The sequence below is a fragment of the Schistocerca piceifrons genome, chromosome 4, assembly GCF_021461385.2.
Source record: "Schistocerca piceifrons isolate TAMUIC-IGC-003096 chromosome 4, iqSchPice1.1, whole genome shotgun sequence".
Lineage (NCBI taxonomy): Eukaryota > Metazoa > Arthropoda > Insecta > Orthoptera > Acrididae > Schistocerca > Schistocerca piceifrons.
The window spans coordinates 346,952,433-346,974,218 of record NC_060141.1 but is presented as its reverse complement, the minus strand read 5'-3'; positions in this window follow the sequence as shown (position 1 = coordinate 346,974,218).

The window sequence follows — 21,786 nt, the reverse complement described above, 5'->3', positions numbered from 1 at the left end:
TTTTAGTCTCGATGTTATAATCGATAAGTACTAGTTCTGAATCTACTGTTAAAATTATTTTTTAGAAACATTTGTAATTATGAATTATTGGTTCAAATGGTACAAATGGCTCTGAGCACTGTGGGACTTAACTTCTGAGGTCATCAGTCCCCTAAAACTTGGAACTACTTAAACCTAACTAACCTAAGGATATCACACACATCCATGCCCGAGGCAGGATTCGAACCTGCGACCGCAGCAGCAGCGCGGATCCCGACTGAAGCGCCTAGAACCGCTCGGCCACTGCGGCCGGCTACGAATTATTGGAACACTTAAAATTTCTATTATTAATTATGCAATACTTTCTGATTACTATGTTTATTTCTGGATGCATTTATGAAATAATAATCGAAAGTAATAATGTAACAGAAACTAGTAGAAATTCATTTGTTAAGAAAGATTGTAAAGCCTTTGGAATATGGTTATTTCCGCAGAAGCATATCTCTGATGTCATCGGACATATTTTTGTACTTTCTGCGAATAATGTAATTTCGGCTTTGTTAATGTAAAAAATCGAAAGTCTGTATGATATACTAAAGTGTGTCAAAATTTATTAACGTAACTACAAAAATTCTTTAACAACAATCTTCAAATTTATCCAACCGTGAGGATCTAAAATGTGACATTCTCAGCTTCAAGAATCAGACCCCTAGAGAAGAAAAACTGGAGCCAACTCTACATGAAAAGCTCAGTAAACTAGAAAGGTTATTGTAATCTTCGTTCCTCTCAAATCTTTAAATGGTTCAAATGGCTCTAACCACTATGGGAGTTAACATCTGAGGTCATCAGTCCCGTAGAACTTAGAACCACTCAGGACTTGAACCTGCGACCGTAGCAGGCGCGCGGTTCCGGCCTGAAGCGCCTAGAACCGCTTGGTCACAACGGCTGGCTCAAATCTTCATAAAATACAAACGTGGACAATAGATGGAATTAGTACGAACCTCCGCGGCAGGCGCCTGGTTCATGCATCCATGTTGACTGCTGTTCACCAGCGATGAAGGCAGAAATTTGCTCATCAACACCGCAACTGGACGCCCACTGAGTGGTGACAGGGGGCCTTTTCAGATCCATTGGACAGATCACCATTGGCGGCCCCACAACCACCGCCGAAAGGCTACAGGACGAAGAAATCCACTACTATACAGCTACACTTCTGATGACAAACAGCTGGAGGCAGCGTCTGCCCTAAAATATCTACCCAGAGCGACCTTAATTGGAATGGCCATATAAAACAGATAGTGGGAAAATTAGACAGCAAGATCAGATTCATCGGAAGAATCTTAAGGAAATGTAACTCATCCACGAAAGAAATGACATATAAGGCGCCTGTTTGCCCGATTCTTGAACATTGTTGATCTATCTGGGATCCCTATCAGGTAGGAGTGCGTGGCCAACGCCTGTATAAGACAACAAGTGTCTGGCGCAGTTGTTAGACCGGTTACTGCTGCTGCAACGGCAGGTTATCAAGATTCCAGTGAGTTAGAACGTGGTGTAGTAGTCGGCGCACGAGCGATGGGACACAGCATCACCGAGCTAGCAATGGAGGGGGGATTCTCCCGTACAACCATTTTACAAGTGCACTGTGAACATTAGGAATCAGGTAAAACATCAAATCTCCGACGTCGCTGCGGCCGGAAAAAGATCCTGCAAAAACGGGTCCGACGACGACTGGGGAGAATCGTTCATCATGACTCGGTCGATGTATTGTACTAACGGTTCACATGGTCCCTGAAAGCGCCAATAACACCGGCGCTCCAATTCGTTGCGGGCACGAGGTGAAAGCTTAGATGTAGGCGCCTCCTTCCGGTATGCCAGCACCTTGCTGTTGGGGACTGACAGGCAGGAGTGTTCGGTTATGCATAACTTCGAATTCTTCCCCTATCCCAATAGTACTGGCTTTAGCTTGTAACTGATTAATTCCGCTAGCGAACTTGTCTTCCTTGGATTGCTTGTCGGTTTGCACGGAGCTGAGGTTACCTGATCTGGCCTGGCGGTGCGTTTCGTCACGGGGTCGTTTAGCTGGCGAGAGAGCGTTACAGAGATGCTAAGCAAACTCCACTGGCAGACGTTACAAGAGAGGAGTCGGTCATCACGGTGTAGTGGATGGGGCCAGGAGTTGCCGTATTAAAACTCGGCGAGAACTTTCCAAGTGATTTATTGTTTCCAACTACAGTGCCCTCGTTCTCTAGGTCTGCATCACAGGGCTCCGCAATGCTGAGGAAGCACCCCAGCGGCCCGTGTAATGCAATGACGTGTCGAGCCGGTCTTGTACGCCAGCAGAGTTGCGACGTCGTCAGGATGCCAGGAGTGGGCTCAGTGGTCTGCGTCCCTGCCGACAGAGTGCCACTCGGTGTGAGCTGCAGGCGGCCAGCTGCGTCCTTCTCTCTGGCGTGGCTGAGATCGCAGCGACAACGAGCACCCGTGATCTGGCGTCCGAATCTGCAGCCCTTGCTCTGGGATGGCTCCGGTGTGTTCTGGAATCCAGGACGACTGCCCGCAAAAGCGAGCCGTGGAGTGGCCCGCTGTCGGCTGGCTGGCTACGGACCCTGCGTCAGCCTTAGGAGGTCGAACCAGAGACCCGCTGTGGATTGGAACTCTGGTACCCCATCTGCTGCTCCATGTAGCTGGTGGTGTAACACGCCCCGCCGTCCAGGAGAGCCGCCACACTTGAATGACTCTCGTTAGAAAACGGCAGCTATTTATACTCGGCTGTGCGCCCCTATTTTGCTGACATGCCACTCCGAGTCATGTATTCACCACACCTAGGTTGTGCAAGTGGACCCCTTCTGCCTATAACTTGCGCCATTTACTCTTCGATGGCCGTGTGGCCTCCATTCCACTTCGCAACTGCTGGCCAGCATAACTTATCGTCAACAGGCCCACCACACCTGGCTGTAACTTGTGCGCTCAGAAATGTTGCACCGAATCTAACTTTCCTGTCTTAAACTGTGGTGCCGCTACAACGGAGAGACTTACGACTGAAATTTCAAGGCAGCGCTTCTCAGGAGGAGTCGGACAACATATTACTTCCCCCCACATGTGTCTCGCTTACTGACCATGAGGAGAAAATCTGAGGAATTACAGCCAATACAGAGGCTTACCGACGATCATTCCTCCCACACACTATTTGCGAGTGGAACAGGGTTGGATCGATCAGATAGTGGTACCAAAAGTATCCTCCGCCACACACCATTAGGTGGCTTGCGGAGTATGACGTAGATGTAGACCGAGGAGGGAGTGTTATGGTCTGGGGAATGTTTCCGTGGCCTGCCCTACGTGGAATCGTCATTCTGGAAGGCACAATGGACCAACACTCATACGCATATATCCTTGGGAACCATGTCCATCCCCATAAAGTGTGTTTTTCTTCGGCACAATGGGACCTGTGAGTAGGATAATGTAGCGTGTCACACAGCTCGTAGTGTATGTGCGTATTTCAAAGAGCATCAGGGTGAGTTTACCATACTGCCCCTGGTCACAAAATCCCTGGATTTAGCCCGCATCGAGAATATGTGATATCACCTCGATCGGGCTGTTTGCGCCACCGATCCTCAATGAACGAACTTAGCGCACCTGGCCATGGCACTGGAATCAGCATTATGCCACATTCCTGTCGTTAATTCCTGAACCTCACCGACTCTCTTCCTGCACGCCTCACAGAGGTCCGCGCTGTTAAAAAGGTGGTTATTCACGCTTTTCACAGGTGGTCACATTAAGAGGAGGTTTACTATGTTTGGCCCGAAAAAGCATGTTCTTTGAGAATTTTTTTCTCAGGATGTGTTATAGATATCAACGTCAAATTTTGTCAGAACCTTAACTGATATTTCCTCTATCAACTGGAATTTTTTCGACAGGAAATGTCGAAGAGCGAAGGCGGAAGTGCCGTCGGAACGAAACAAAATTTCGAGGTAAACCTCCATGCGCGGTATGTCACAAGTCAGCCGGCTCGTCTGAAATCAAAACTGAGTTGACGTTAGCGAAGTATATAAGAGTCTTTAGGAGTTGTACCTCGCTTAAGGTATTTGGACCATAGGAAACAAAATGGCGGCCATTTGAAAAAAAGGGTTTTTTTCGTAGGTTTATCTACTTCGTCGGTTAAGTAAAAATATTTGTAGTTGATGGATCGGAATAAAAGTGTTACAACTCCTAGACAATTTAGTTAGCTTCGTCGGAAACAAAGAATCACGCCAATCGGTTCAGTACATTTGAAGTTACCACAGCGCGCTAGGAAGAAAAAAAAAAAAAAAGACACGTCATTTCGATGAAAACGTGTTTGAAGTTTTGATACATATATTATGCAACGTACGTTCAATCTGCTATTCCGTGTCCATAAACTAGTCCTTCCTTTGCCACATAGAGGGCGTTCTGCTCGATCTGGGCCATCCTGCGCTGCTCCAGAGCCGCTCGTACGGCCGGTGACAAGCGGTTTTCGGCCGCTTGAATCCGGTGGTCGTCCGAATGCTTAGCGAACTGCGTCGAATAGTGTCTCAGGGTGACGTCCATCGTTGTCATGGTCTTCAGAATTGCTGAATACCCTTCGTTGAAGCTGCTCACTGCCAGGAAAGTCGCAATCTCCACAGTCTTCGCACCAGAATGCAAATGCTTGAGGGCTAACTTCCAAACACACGCGTTCAAACTTTCCTTTCAATTTTGTGTGTTTCCTCCCAAGCACCGGTACAACAATTCGTTCTCCGAAAGAAAAAAACTGGTCCGTGTAAAAGGCCAATTTCAGACAGGTGCATTGTTTTGTTCAACCGCGACTAACAAACATTTCCGTTCCGTATTCAGATAAACCGTTACAGGGGTGGATTCTAAACATTTTTGTGGATCCAAAAATGCAATTAAAAATCGATTTTTTGAACCAAAAGAAAGTAAACCTCCCCTTAAGAACCCTGGGCAGTGTATTTAACTAAGCACACACTGAAGAGCTACAGCAGATTTAAAGGTTAAGATCTAGCGCACCATCAGTCGCACTCAACTATTTCTTACATAAGAACTACAACATCTCACTAGTTTACTAGTCAGTATAACGTAACGCGACTGCCAATGCAAATTTTATAATTTCCGTTGATGATACAAAACACACTCATTGCCTTGTCTGTCGTTTAAAATATTGCTTCGCCAAATGTTGCCTCTCTCCTTGTTTTTTCTTTTTGGAAACGCCGCATATTAACCACTGAATGTATCAAACGTTTTTTCGTCTCTTTTACTAGTTCCACAGAACGTGCGTAGCTCCACTAACGCTCCGACATTTTTTATCTCCTCATCAGCTAAAAGTTATTGCTGTCAACGTTGTGAATGAATCTGACACTCATAAATCATTTATGAAATAGTCTCCCGTTCGTAGTTCGCAGAGCACAAGCCAAATGCAGATGGTAATATTCAAAAGTAGTGCGTGTTCTGTACATTGACCCGAAAGTTAACTGCCGTGGCGGTCGTTACGCGGACAGCGGCGGGCATTGACAGTGGCGATAGGGCCGGCTGCGACCCGTTACCTGTTCACAATAGCACAATACATCTGTCCTCGCCACGCGGGTAATCAGCGGCTTGCGTTCGAACGCACCACTGAGCTTGTTAATAACGCTTCTGAATGTCGACAGGGAAATAATTCACAGCGTTGAATAGCAGGGTGCAGATAGGGGGCATAATGCCTGCGCGAGATCGCCAGAGACATTCCCCATACAAACGAATCCGCGGGCGGCGAGCCAGTTATATACATTAAGGCTTCAAAAAGGTCCACTCGGTTGCAGTTTGCCATTTCCAAGCAGCCGATAAAGTTAAACGAGTCTCTCTCTCTCTCTCTCTCTCTTTGTGTGTGTGTGTGTGTGTGTGTGTGTGTGTGTGTGTGTGTGTGTCTGTCTGCAGCACTTGCAGTTTCCTAGTCGCCGCACAGAGCGAGTTGGAGCCGGCACGTTAACTCAGCGTGTTCGGTCAGAGGGTTAGCTGCCCTCTGCAATAAAAAAAAAAAAAAAAACTGAGTTAACAGATCAACGACGGACTTAAACGGGTGTCTTACTATATCCGCCCTGAGCAGATGCAACGAACGAAAGCGAACAAAATGAGATTAAAAAAATAAAAAAGTGGTACAGTGATTAGCACACTGGACTCGTATTCGGGAGGACGACGGTTCATACCCATGTCCGGCCTTCCTTATTTAGGTTTCCCATGATTTTCCTAAATCGATTCAGGCAAATGCCGGGATGGTTCCTCTGAAAGTGCACAGCCGGTTTTCTTTCCTAATCCGATGGGACCGATGACCTTGCTGTTTGGTTCCCTCCCCAAAATCAAACAATCAACCAACCAACCAACCTAGCTACCGCAGTGAAGCAGAATAAGTCAAGATTTTCATAAAGAGAATGATTCGATAGTAGAAACAATGCTGTTTACAAAACGCCATATTGGATTTGCCATATCTTCACCAATCCTCAACCAATGAGAATTTCAACGTGTTTTCAAACTAAAATGATGGCCGTTTCGGAACTCGTAAGGAGTATTTTGTCAGTAAATCATATTAGTAGTTGGTAAATACGGGCCACAAGCTTTTGTTAAATCTAGTCGTTCATCTTGCAGTGAGAAATTAGATAACTGATAAACACTTGTTGGGGAAGAATAATGAACCACTTAATCTTTTTATTGTCAACGGCCTTGCCACAGTGGTAATACCGGTTCCCGTCAGGTCGCCAAAGTTCAGCGCTGTCGAGCCTGACTGGCAGTTACATGGGTCTGCCTAGCACTGTCAGCAAGCGAGGTGCATCCAGCTCTTGTGAGGCAAATTGAGCAGCTACCTAACTGAGAAATAGCGACTCCGGTCGCATAGCCTGAAAACGGGCGGGAGAGCAAGATGCTGACCACATGCTCCACCATAGACGCATCCAATGACGCCCGAAGTCTAAAGATGACACGACCATCGGTCAGTACCGTTGGGCCTTCCGAGACCTGTTCGGACGGTGTATTTTTAGTCTCTTTATTATGACATCCACTCCACAACGCTGTATGTAATGTTCGAGGCTTCATCGTCAGGCATGAATGAGCCTCAGATTCTGGTGAGGTATAGATAACTTTGTACCTGACAGTTTTCTGGGAGAATTAATTCATTATCCTTTTGCAACAAGTGTATATCTACATCTTCATGTACATAAATACTCCGCAAGCCACCATACGGTGCGTGGCGGAGGGTACCCTGTACCACTACTTGCCATTTCCTTTCGTGTTCCACTCGCAAATAGAGCGAAGGAAAAACGGCTAGCTATATGCCTCTCTATGAGCCTAATTTACCGTATCGTATCTTCGAGGTCCTTACACGCAGTGGATATTGGTGACAGTAGAATCGTTCGGCAGTCACCTTCAAATGCCGTTCTCTAAATTTTCTCAACAGTGTTTCTCGAAAGAGCGTCGCCATCCTCCATGGATTCCTATTTGAGTTCCCTAAGCATCTCCCTAACACTTAGGTGTTGTTCAAACCTACCAGTAACAAATGTAGCAGCCCGCCTCTGAATTACTTCCATGTCTGCCTTCAATCCGACGTGGTACGAATCCCAAACATTTGAGCAGTAGTCTAGAACAGGTTGCACCAGCGTCGTATATGCGGTGTCTTTTAAAGGTGAACCACTCTTTTCTAAAATTCTCCCAATAAACCGGTAGATCATTCGCCTTCCCTACCACAGTTCTCACATGCTCATTCCATCTCATATTGCTTTGGAACGTTACGCCCAGATATATAGCGACTTGACTGTGTCAATCAGGATACTAGTAATACTGTATCCGAACATTACAGGTTTGCTCTTCCAACTCATCTGCATTAACTTACGTTTTTCCACATTTAGAGCTACCTGCCATTCATTACACCAACTGTAAATTTTGTCTAAGTCGTCTTATATCTTCCTACAGTCACTTAACTTCGACATCTTACCGCAGGTTGCTGCCCACTCTGCCCGCCAAATCATTTATGTATACAGAGCACAAGAGCAGTCCTATCAGACTTCCTTGGGGCACTCCTGACAATACCCTTGTCTCTAATGAACACTCCATCGCCGTCGGGGACAACATACTGGCTTCTATTACTTAATAAGTCTTCGAGCCACTCACATATCTGTGGACATATTCCATATGCTCGTACCTATGTTAATAGGCTGCAATGGGGCACCGTGTCAAATGCTTTCCGGAAATCTAGAAATGTGGAAACCTGACTGTTGCTCTTCATCCATAGTTCGCAGCATATCATATGAGAAAAGGACAAGCTGCGTTTCGCACGAGTGATGCCTTCTAAAATCTTGTTGATTCGTGGAAGTAAGCTTCTCAATCTCAAGAAAGTTTATTATATTCGAACCGAGAATATATTCAAGGATTCTGCAGAAAACAGAAGTTAGGGCTATTGATCTGTAATTTTGGGGTCCGTTCTTTTATTCTTCTTGTATATTGGAGTCACCTGCGCCTTTTTCGACTGGCTTGAGAATTTGTGCTAGGTGAGAGATTCGCGATAAATACAATGTAGGTAAGGGGCCAATTCCGTAGAGTACTCTTTGTAAAGTCGAACTGGTATTCCATCTAGAGCTGATAATTTATTTGCTTTCGAATCTTTCAGTTGTTTCTCTACGCCATCAATGCTTATTACTATGTCGTCCATACTGGAGTCCATCCTATTGTCAGGTGATGATATGTTTGTACGGTTCTCCTGTGTGAAAGATTTCTTGAACTTTAAATTTAAAACTTCGGATTTCATTTTGTTATCTTCAACTGCCACACCACACTGGTCAGCAAGGGACTAAATGGAAGCCTTAGAATTTCCTTGGGTTCTTTGCCAGATCTAAGGTGTGACTGTGGTAGTTGTATCCTTCGCGCATAGATCTTTTCACAGACACACGAATCTCTGACAACCTTCGCTTGTCGTCATTTGTGCGTTCACTTTTGAATCGAGAGTGCAACTGCTTCTGCTTCCTCAGCATCCTCCAAATTTCGTTATTAAACTATGGCGCGTCTTTTCCATTCTTCATCCGCTTACTAGACACATAACTCTCCAGAGCACAATTTACGTAATGCTTAAACTTTTGCCCATAATTACTCTACACCCATCTTAGCGGAACGAAGTGATGTCAATTCACTGTCTAAGTGAGAAGCTAATAACTGCTTATCTACTCTGTCTAGCAGAAACACTCTCCTAGCCTTCTTGACTGATTTATTAACTTTCGTTATCATAGTTGCTGTAATGACATCATGATTCGCTATTCCCCGTTCCTATACAGACATTGTCAATAAGATGCGGCCTATTTGTAGCTACAAGATCTAAGATATTTCCATTACTTGTGGACTGTGTTCAGAAGTATTTCACATGACTGTATGTCTGTACCCCCGCAATGAATCCATAGACATCACAGTCCATACTCGGTAGGTTAAAGTCGCCTCCAACTACAATTGCATGATCTGGGTATTTACGCGCTATTGGCGTAGACTTCCTTTGAATGCCTCTAGAACTGTCACAGCAGAATCGGGTGGCTGGCAAAAAAATCCAACAATTAACTTTGTTTCACCCACACCTGTTATACGGGACCAATTTCTTCCGACAAGATGAGATCTATACCTCGGCAGTTCTCGGAGCAACTCCGAACCTGGTGATGAAGCCTTGAGGGCTTCGAAATCAACTACTACCTAAACTACTAATAAACAACTTTAAATGCAGCTGTGTGCATATGATAACAAAGAGAATAAATATTTCATTTTTCTCCACAAAAACAAAGAGTAGCTCACTGTAGTCGACATTTAACAATGGGAACATGACATTACATTCTGCTAGGCAAATTTGCTCATTACCACCGATTTAAGTTAGGTGTCATATCCACCTTCCTATTGTGATGTATAAAGGTCTCATGTAAGGTGCGAATCGGACCTTCATTTATTCTGCCACCTTACAAGTGTTAACCCCAAGCTTAGTCAATGCCACAGTGCCCAACGTGTGGGACTTGGCGCCGTATAGCCACTTGGCTTCTCACCTGCCACTTTGTCATTGCTGTACCGTGAGTGTATCGATGTGGGCACAATCATCATAACCAAAGTCCGCTTCTTTGGAAACAAAATGTTGAGACAGAGATCCTGCCAAATACACCGTCACAGGCTGTAACAGTGGACAGGAGGAAACCACTTAAACGGGTGTCCCACACGGAAAGTCAACGACTGATCAGGTGATTCATATGGGGAGAGCGAGTATAACGGCCCATCTAAGGGAGGACAGGAAAGAAAGCTTTTAGAAAACTGTGTTTCGGAATTCCAAAATGATACAAAACAAGACCAGTGACGCATTTTCGATCATGTGTCCAGCAAGTGGTACACACGTGAGAGAGTCAATGTACGCATTTAGGCATCTGGAACGGGCACAAAATGTCCAATGGGCGGAAACAAGCTAGGAAGGAGAAAAGAGCCAAAGTTTCAACGTAATTTAATGGTAGGGACCTTGCGATTGGTGGACAGAGTTTCCACAAAATAAAAGGAACGCTTCTTTTGGTCGAAAAAAGCTGTGACGTTAAGAGCGAAAGAACCCAGTTGGGGAGACAGCTCGGCTATGAGTAAGACAAGACGGAAATTTTAGTAAACTCTTCTCTGAAATGGTGTTAAGTGCAGAATGGAGCGCATAACGCTCTGTACGAAGCAGAGGAGTAATTTGTGTGAACACTGCGTTCACAGCGGCTTATATCCAGCTAGAAAGTAGCTGTAGCATCGTTTAGCTCCAATAGTGGTGAAACGAACTATCCAATTAGTTAATTGTTCTTGCGAGAACTTAGAGGGCATTATAATATGCACGCTGCTCCAACCATGCGCGTGTATATCGCCACATTCTAAGACTATGGATGAGTACATGTTCTCTCGCTTAACGACCTTGGGTAATCTTTTGCTCAATTTGTCGCATAACTAATCATCCACTGTAAACTTGATTGTCATCATAAAAACAGTACTGAAGTTTGAACCGGAATCAGACGATTTTCGTAGTACTGACCAACCTCATAACGTAAGTGTAGGAACAATTTTGTAAAGAAACTTCTAGTTATACTTTAGTATTGTCATGTTTAGGAAAATTTAATCTTTTGAGAGTTAATATTTAATATTTTTGTGTTTAGGATTATTTCACTTTTTGATGTTAATGAGACGCATTTTCCTGACAACTGTTTTTTGTTGTCACATTGAAAACTGTGTAAAAGCGCGTAATTTTGTGCTAATATTGCGACATTAAACATGTCATTTCAACTTACACAGTTGTCTTCAATCCTAGAATAAGTAAACCAAAAAAAATATTGCACCTTACACTCTCATTCAGTAAAGCGCCACTACTCCACAAATACTACTTGTGGATTTCATCTATGTGATGTGATGGCTCTGATGACTGCAGTTGATTCAAGGTCTCCGAATCAGAACTTCACATCCGCTATCAGGTTTTATACGCACGTACAATGTAATATTTGTTAATAACAAAAAGTCTTCTTAGTTCAGCATCTATTCTCCAAACAACTGATCGAAGTTGCATATGACCGTTATCAGGTACGCTGTTACAGGGTTTCCATCCTACTTTAGTTTGCTTTCACAAAAATAATAGCACTGTAGCTCTACGTAACCTGCCACATCGTTAACGCTCTCGAAATGACACTTGGCACCTACAAATATATTTAAGGAGACCACTGTCCCCTTCAGATTAAGGGCTGTAATGCCACAAAACGAAATATAAAAACGTGTATAATAAGGTAATGATAGTTTCCTGAAGGCTAGCAATTTGTCGTTTTACATTCGTATTAACATTCAAGAATTTTTATGTCCTGTATCAAGCCTGTTTAGTGGTAGCACCCATACTTAAGTTCATTATTATACCCTGGAACCTGGTCGCCACCTTAACAAAATAAAATTTTTTACTAAATTTAAAAAGACTGAGAATTTGTATATTATGTGTATCATCTCAAAGGAATTCCCAGACTAATTTCAAATCAGCTCCTATATTTTGCGATTACGTTACATTTTAGAAGTTGTGATGGATATAATATTTTATTTCTTAGAAATATTAATTCACGTGATGCGTTTGGATTGCAGTATGTGTGAAGATTATATGTTTTGTCCTCCAGTATTTGCCAAATAATAGGCCGAACCGGCGCTGATAGTTCGCTACCGCCGTACTATGCAGTTCACAGGAGGGTGTTGTGTAGGTTGAAGATACCACCCCTCATAAAAGCAGTCTCATCTGTGAATAAGAGATTGATTGAAATCCCAGCACTGTGGTGGTCTGTACGCCCAACGAGCGACAAAAGCTGTCGCCGTGGAGGCACGTCCTTACGTAATAACAAATGCAAGCGTGTAATTGATACGGGCAGTGGCAGTTGTCGTAGAGAGCGTTCCACGCGGTCATCTGGCTTACCCCAAGCTGGAGAGCCACCACCTGCTTGGTGTTGATTATGGGGTCACTGTAGAATATCTATCAAGTGGGTGCTCCGGTACCTCTCTTGGAACTCGTTTCCGTTCACCCGTCCATATGACGCTCTGTCCTCTGCATCCTCTCGAGGTTCGTTTCCTGCAGTTTGTCTTAATTTAGGAAAACAACCGTGTAATCTGTTGTATCACTCAATAAAATATACAAATAAATATGTCAAAACAATCGTACAAATATTATGAGGAGAGGGTCGTGCAGTATCGACCTGGTAACTTTCGTGACTTTACAGTCTGTCGTGGTTAATCGGAATATTGATATACTATGTTCTTGCCTCAAGACATGTTATGTGAATAGCACAGTGTAATGATTTTTGTTTTTTATTTGCGGTATTTAATTACATCGAAAGTAAAAGTATTTAGTATTTACGGGCCTTCTAGAAAGTGTCTTGCAGAATCGGCCATTGTCTTTACTGTGATAATAACGGCTGTTAATCATACGCTGCACTGATACTTATTGAATAATAATAGAACACATCAGCGTGGAAACTTATGGTTACTATTTCGGCTCAGCTCACCAATGTCTAGCTCACTGTCTTACAGATATCGGAGATAAAATACGAAATATTCTCCTGATCACACACCCAACAAGTTTTAAGGTTCTGCACTTGGTACAGAGCACTCAGTATTTTTCAGATGACCCCAAACACATAATGCATTTATCAGCCTCTTTTCTTTTCCCATTATTTCCAGTGAGTTCAAGTTTTCTTCGCTGCTTTGTAATTGGGTTCCCGTGGCTAACCTTTGCGTGTTTCTTTTATTTTGGAACACTCGACTTAAGTTCAGTTTTCTTCAAGTCTCTTTCAGATTTTAATTTTTCCGCTTTTAATCACTTCTCTTCGGTGGCGATCTCTTTCTTTTCTAATTGTTGAAAACGCTTCAGCTGCCTCCCTCGCGGTTATTTTGTTACACATAACTTTGCTCACAGCCATTTTCATGCACTCTTCATTCCGTTTTTCTCTTACTTTTTTCTAATTTTTCGCCACTGCAACCTGAAAAGAAGTACGGAGATGAAACTGTAATTTAAAAATTTAAGTTACTCTGGCCGATACTGAAAGACAACCGGATGACCGGTACTGTACAACAAACATGCAGCGGGATCTAGTCATATTGTACGTTCTTTTACAGAAATTTTCGTGAAAGGTTTGTTAGACGTTACTGCTTACATAACACAGATAACAGAAATATAGCAACGAAATTAATCACTGATCTTAAAAACGTGCACCACAATCCTCAAAATATCTTCCGTGTGCTAAGAACTACAGCGACACTATCAAGCTCTCAAAGCAGACAAAGCACTAAAGACAGGAAGAAGACATCAGAGTCCAGTGCACATGGATACACAGGCTTGCTTCTTCATGCTGTTCACTTCTGCCACTTACAGGCGGAAAGGTTCAACAGTAGTGGTGTGTGCTGAAAACCGGTCGATACTGCAGGACACTCCTCTACAGCAACGGATGTAAAAAATAAAACGAAGATCGACGAGTCAGCATGAAAAAGAGTCAGATAGAACTGTGAGTAGATCTAATCAACGAAAGAACCAAGAGCACAAACAGCGATCGATAGACTGTCTCAATGAATCACCTTCCGAACCGACCCGCGAGGAAAGAGAGTTAGTGGTGCTCCTATCAGGATGACTTTCATGTCAGGTACCTCTTTGTGCTACTGATTAAGCTCGCAGCTGAAGAGCAGTCTTCCTCTCTCTTTGGGAGTCACAAGTCGTGCGCTCTGTGCATTGAGGAGCTATAGTGGAGTCGGTGAGAGGAAGCCCGTGATACCTACAGTGGACTTGATGCGGCTGCTTTCCGCGTCTACCTTGACCAATGACGTAATGCGATTTTCTGTATGTATCTGTGACAAACGTCTCAGTGTTGTCGCAGCTCTATAGACTACTGCTTTCGCCTGCAACCGTTTGCGCTTTGCCGATGCAAGTTGACAATACATTTGAGTACATCGCTCGCAGCATCTGACCTAGACGCTTGACAGTTTACGAAATATTGTGCACAAAATGGAACCGATCACCGGCTAGAAATTGACATCGGAAAGCAAAAACTATCCACCACCCATACAAAAATTTCCTAGGCAGCGTAAGTTTTCATTTATCCTGTTCTATATTTTCGAATATCATACTCTAGCGAATGTAGTGCTGTACTCTCAACACAAGTGTAATAATTTAGCGTCTGTTTCGATAAAAGCCCATAAGCTACCATGACATACCGAACTTCAACTTAAAAATTATATTTACAATATATGAACACGCTTAACATGCATTTCTGATAAACAACTTCCCTTCCCTCTTTTTTATATGTAGTTTCCTCTTTACTGTGACGGCAACAAAATCTAGGAAGGTATAAAGCGGAGAAAGAGAAATCGTAGAAAGGTTACATCCCGCATAGTGGTCCAACCCAGTCTCCTCCGTCAAATGCAATTGTTTAAGCGGTATGTCTAGTTGTACGGTAGTTGATAAATTTTTGCTATATGTTGTCCTAATTATAACAGAGAATCTTCAAGTTATTAGCAGATACCTAAATGAATTACATTTACCTCTACACTGGTTCAGAGTTATATCACGACACTTCAAGCTCTTCTTAGTGTTCGAGCTATGCTGGTATTTTCTTAACTACACATCCATCAATTGCAAATCAAGTAATTTTGCTTCTAATGACAAATGAAGTGATAAAATTCTCGATTATTTCCAGTCAATTATAGCAATTTGTCAATACTCAGGAAATCAAATCAATTTAATGTATATGAGACTATGTTCTAAACACTGTAACTAGTTTTATCAATCTCTCCCTCGCTCTGTTTTCCTGCATGTGTTCTTATTTTATTTCCTTGCACCATTCCTCTTCATCTGAGTGCGTCCTCTGTTTTTAAAGATGTCGACATCGATGTGACGAATCTTTCACTTTACATTTTGATATATCGGTATAAATAACGCGTGGAAGTTGCTTCATTGTGATCTCACGTATGGGGAGATTCTGCTGCCGCTACCGATTCGTTTTATGCAACCCGCACAACGTCTGTATCTGCAATGGTATCCAGGCAAGTGATAGTTCCCTCTCAGAATTCTGGACGACTTTTAGCAAGCAGAATCATAATGGATAAGCTACAAGTGAGAATTGGCTATGAGTTATACAGTATTTTTATACCAAAATATTCCTAACTTCCGCAATACCCATCCAAGTGTCTATAATCCTTCATTTATTTAGCGGTGTAGTCATGCTTATATTACTTAATCGTTCGTAAATGCTCCAGAGATTATATGTCAGAAAGTTGTTACTTCAACGCTTTCCATTTTGATATCTTCTGTTAATTTCGTTGTTTCCGATGGTGCATCAAATTTATAAGGTAACATTTCTGAACCATTTATGAAAGATTAAGTATTTTAAATGGAATAAACTTACAGAGACATCCAAAACCTGTGTGATCACACCGCTAATTGCATAAACGAAGATTGGAGATACTTGGAGAAGCATGGCAAAAGTAAGGTACACCATCTGAAGATTAGACTGAAAAGGTTTATGGAATAAATAAGTATTTCAAAATTAGTCCTTGCTGTTTTCTGTACTCGTATTTATAATAATGAAGTAGCTGTAAGTGAAAGGAACTTATGAAAAAGATGTGATTTCTATCACTTTTAAGAAGTACCTGCGTTCCACAATAACTGTGCAATGTGTGTTATAGAACGCCAGTTTCAGGCTTTATGAACAATTTACCAAGGAGTGCCTCCTCTCGAAGCATTCCTTGCCAAACCGAAAGGGAGCACAGAATAGCTTTAATAGTAATCAAACTTTGTCATTTCTTACGCACAAAAGTTCGAAAATGGCTTGTTCATACGACTTTTTCAAGTGGTCGTTCAAAATGCGTTTCATTTAAATGAATAAACAAGATTACCGCGGTATAATAAGATTCTTTGTTTGGATAGGTTATCACCAACAAAAATTAATGCAAAGTTGTTGAAAACTGTTTGTAATAAACACATATATACAGTCAACTTTTCCTCTTGCCTTAACTCGTTTGAGAGAACCATTCCAACATCATCGAGCAGATTGATTTAAAATTAATGTGAGAAAGATGTCGATTTTGTAAAAGCGATCTTCTGATCTAATGTCTAGGGTCAGATAAATAACCTGAATCGTTTTATTACACCGATCCAAACTTTTACAGTTGGAAGTTTACATAAGTGTATTTATATTAATGCTGAGGAACTGCTTCCGAATACATCTGTTTGCAGAATTACTTTTCTCCGAAACGCGTAATGGAAACGTAAATATAAACAGTTACTTACTTTAGTTGATATTCAAGAGAGTCCGAATTAGGTCCGACCTTAAACACTCACACTGAAAAGTCAATTACGGCTGTAAATCTCATCTCGATGAAGGACGACTCAACAACTGTAACCGTAAATGAAAAAATCTCCGATCTGCACGATTTGGTTTTCGCGTACTGGTGCACGATGAAGCTATGTGTATTATGGGTGTTGCATTTCTTGAATTTTGGCCATAATGGAATGAAATCATTTTAAAACACCGCTAGGGCCATTTTAAAAATTATACAATTAATTTTGAGCTCCTAATTGTAACTGAAGGTGAGACGTGAATCAATAGACTCACGAAGAGACAGCAAATCAACGTCTCTGTACCAAAAAGGTAATTTCATCTGCTAGTGTTTTGTAGGATGAAAAGTGTTTCTTCTGATTATCTTGCTGAGTATAAAACGGTGACTGGAAAATCCTGTGCAAGTCTTTCGAATCAAATGTATGAAAAAATACGACAGAAGAAATTGGTAAAGAAGGAGGTTATCTTTTATGAGAGTTATTTATTTTCTCACAAAACAGGAAATGCTTTAAAAATGAAAAAACAGTAAGATTTAAAATACAATTTTTGAGAACATCCATCTTTTTCAAAGGATAATTCATCCATCAGCTTCTATCTGTTTCCATAAATAAAGAAGTTTTTCATTGGAAAATGTTTTGAGGAAATTATAGCAGCTGTAGATGTATATTTCTAGGATCTTCCACAATCGCTCTCTAAGGACAGTGTTTTTCATTACCCTGCCAAACTGGGACTTTCAGCTTAGCCGTCGTATTCCAAGTGAAAATACCTTTTTCGACGGTACAAGGGGACCGTACGATCTCCCCTCGCCGTTTTGATTCATACGACTAGGACTTCATTATACACGCATCAAAAAAAGTGTTGCGTCACCCCGGTTCCCAGAACTCCTGAAGACAGACGTTGACTGTAGGTATTGTATCACAAACACAGTCCGTTTGACTGTTCAGAGATGACACCAAACCCGTCCAAAGATGTAAACAACCATGCATGAGCAGCGCCTATTAGACGGAGGTGGGTCCGACAGCCGATCAGTTCCAGTCATCCCACCAGTCATTCCACTACAGGCTCATCAGTTGCTTTTTCCTGACGCAAACAGGGTTCAAGTAAAACAATACTCAAATTTAATTTGGGAAAGTAACAGGGGGCAAAAGGAACGGGCAACCACGCCGAAAGAGAAAACGAAAGAAACGAACAAAAAAAGGGGGAAAACGTACACCACAAGGAAAAGCAGAGGAATGTATTAAAACCATAGAGCAGATGCTCTGGACTGACTGACCACAAGAATAAAAGAGGATGAGCCAGCCACTCAGCAACACACGAAAATGTCCAGCCCAAAAAGACAAGAGGAGATGAATACACATGGCAAAAGACGAACAACAAGGCAAACAAAATGCAAAGAAAGGATGATAGAGAGTGAAATCCGAGGGAGGGTCGAGGCCTCGGAGAGGCCAGAAGCTCACCCTTAGATGGTACGCTGAAAACCCCCCTCACGAATAAAACGTAAAAATAAATCTGTTATCGAGGCATTGTCGCCCAACGCCGTAGGCAGGGTGCTGGGAAGGTTAAAAATCAGCCGCAGAGCGGCTAAAATTGGGCAGTTCAACAAGATGTGGCCCACAGTCACAGGGGAGCCATAGCGACAGCGAGATGGGTCCCCGCGACAGAGTAAGTGACCATGTGCTACAGACGTACGGCCGATGTGGAGACGGCAAAGGACAAAAGATTGTCTGCGAGTGGCACGCATGGAAGACCGCCACACACTTGTTGTCTCCTTGATAACACGGAGTTTATTTGCTGTACTGAGTGTGCGCCATTCAGTATTCTAGAGCGCGAAAACTTTGCCGCGGAGACCGATCGCAAATCGGTCTCCGGTAGCCCATTCTCCAGAGATGTTTTACTGGTAGTCTGTTTGGCCAGCGGTCAGCAAGTTCATTGCCCGGTATCCCGACATATCCTAGAGTCCAAATGAAGGTCATTGAACTTCCACTATTCTCAAGATCACTGAGCATCTGACGCTGTTTACGCCCTTTATAACCCTAACAGACCTGGCAATAACACTACACAGGACAACGTTAATAAACGCTGGCACCCATTCTACCTGTCACAGAGAATTATCTGCAATACTATAATCATTTACGTGCCCGTAAATTGTGAGTACGTATACGAAGTTACAACTATGTTGACATCCGACCATGTCTTCTGGATGCTTCACACACAGTCTATTTTGACAAATTAATTCGCGTTATATTTTTTTTTCATTTCAACATTTTATCGTAATTGTAAATACCTAGCTGTAAACTTTTGTAGGCCACAAGTAATTTCTGGGCGCTACAGTTAATTTTTATTTATTTGTGGTACTCAATCCTCCAATCGACCAAGCAATGTTCGAGCGCTTTCCCGGAAATTGCAAAATGAAGTCTACTTAATGTAAGCGGATTGCAGGCGGCGGTTTGTGCTGAGCCGCAGTGGTGCATCCGCTCCCCTCCCTGCAGCCCCCTTTCGTGCTGTCGGCATCTGAATGGCCGTAATAGTTAACCAGAGTAGGTTTCATTGTGTTCGGAAAATGTGCTTTGGCTCTGCGCATGAATATCGACGCGTGCCTTAAATCCTCGTGGGAACAATAGCTGAAAGTGGAACACCCAGCAGATAACTGAATAGATGACGTAGTTATCTGCTTGTCTGTGCTCTGCCCTTTCACGTGCAAGCAATAACAGAGGAATAGTAGCACTTGGCCGTTCTAGAACTCAGTGCCTTTGCGTTAGTTCCATATAAGATACAGAATGCTGTTACAGCAGCCTGGTATTCAGCCGAGTTGTAAAATACGGGAACCACACGTACTTTCTGTGAATTACCACTGGCTCCCACCCTTACTTGTCGGAGAATTTCAGACGCTATGCTGCAAGGCACACTACTTGAGTTGCATAACTATATCTATTGAAATGCATAGAGATTTAAAACCGTTTAGAATCTTCGTGTCTGTTCGATGTCTCCATATCTATGTATATTCTGCTGGTATATGTTAACGTATATGAGAAAAGAAAACCAAGTGCTTAAATGAGTCCAGCAACCATGCGCAGTTGCTGGCAGTGCACAACAATGTCAGTTATCTAGGGCCAACATAGCTGTTATACCGTCATGGAGGAATGAAACGGACCACAGCGTATATGTGCTACAAAACTGTTTTACACAACGTTAATAGTTTGGAAGTTACGAAGAGTCCAGATGCTTTTTCCCTTCAAGAGTGTAAGGATGAAAAAAAACTAATTATGAACTTTTATGAGACAGGACTGAATGTGAGAAAGGAAACGTACTGTACGTCCGTTAACTACAACAATGGAGCTGTGCGACTATGCATATTTCAGTTCAGCACATCCCATAGTTTCCAATTAATAACCAAGTGGCACGTATGGTAAGATTACTCCACGAGACTGTCGCCAAATTCTCCATGTTGATTTTCGGTGGGAAATGGATTAGTGGATTTCTTGGAATGATATGGTATTTTGAAATGAAAAATACCTAAATATAAGCTTTCCGGATGATTTTATTTCTATTGTGTTTTAGGTAGAATTATACAAGTTGTTAGCAGTATAAATGCAAATAATGTGATTATTAGTACCTTAATATGTACCCACTTCACTATCTTAGTTATTTTCCTCTGTGTCTAACAGTCTTCTTTTAAAAATCTCACATAATTTACTACCTGATGTTTTCTGCTCAGTCGTAACCGCTCCACTACTTGGGCTACGCCTGTCAGTATAGACTAACCGTTTTGTATCCATGCGTCAGCAGTTCGACACCTGACCTGCTGCCCAGGGGAAAATAAGCTTTATTGGCTTGTACTTGACACACATACTTCTTGGTACCAACCAACCTAAAAACCTACTGCTCCTAATAGCTAAAATTGTTAGCCTGCAAATGAAGTTAATACTGATGTAACGTCCTCAATCACTAATAAACGTATCTGCATTTACAGCCTAACACGACATATGTCATGTTAGGCTGTAAGTGCAGATATATATTTTTCTGCCTATTCTTTTATAATTGTTTTCTGTATGGTACTTGCTGAAGCAGTCAACAGGATGAAGTGCTGGTTTCCATGTGCATGTCTCACAGTACAAAATGGTTTCTTTTCTCCCAGCTTTTTTCATTTCTTCTGCTGCACACCGTACAATCCCTTGTAGATTTCTTTTCGTTTTACATTATAAAACGCCTCTTCCCATTCAGTCCTTCCTCGAATGTCTATTTCTACCGGTGCACACAAGCTGTATGATGAGATTTCTCCTGTAGGAAGATGTGTCTGCCTCATCTCCTGTCTCTCCTTATTATCTGCCAAGTGATAGATGTAGGTGTTTACAATTGTAATTTCTACAACCTAAAAGAATTATTTTTGCACCATTTTTAAGATATCCTAGTAAATCTGTAATATTCGCCGCCCTGATTAGCTCCATCCATTCCTCCCACAACCATCTTGTATTCTAAAATAACTGTAGGTTTCGCAAAATGAACTAGCAGTTTCTTTCTACAAACAGTAATATACTGTGTTCAGGACCAAAGAACGTAGTCAACATGGTCACTAAGCTCTTGCCGTGGAAAGACAGAAGTACGATTTGAACATTAGAAAGACAGCCACACCGAACACATTACTGAAGCTTCTACTTTTGAGACTAGATGGAAAACGTTTACTGGTGGAATAGCTGTCTCTGTTGTATGCATTCTCATTATACATAGTTCCTGACCAATTTTATGGCTTCTGCAGAACCTGTGTGTGCAGCTATGGAAGCCTGCAGCACCTGTGTGTGCTTGGAGATCTTGTGCCAAAAAGCCACTACTAGTTAGCGACTTACGCAGGCTGAGCACAGCACACACAACTGACAGGTTGCTCTGCAACTGTAATAGACCTGAATATGTTCTAAAATGGAACGAAACAGATAATCGTTGTAAACACATTTGCGACTAGAGA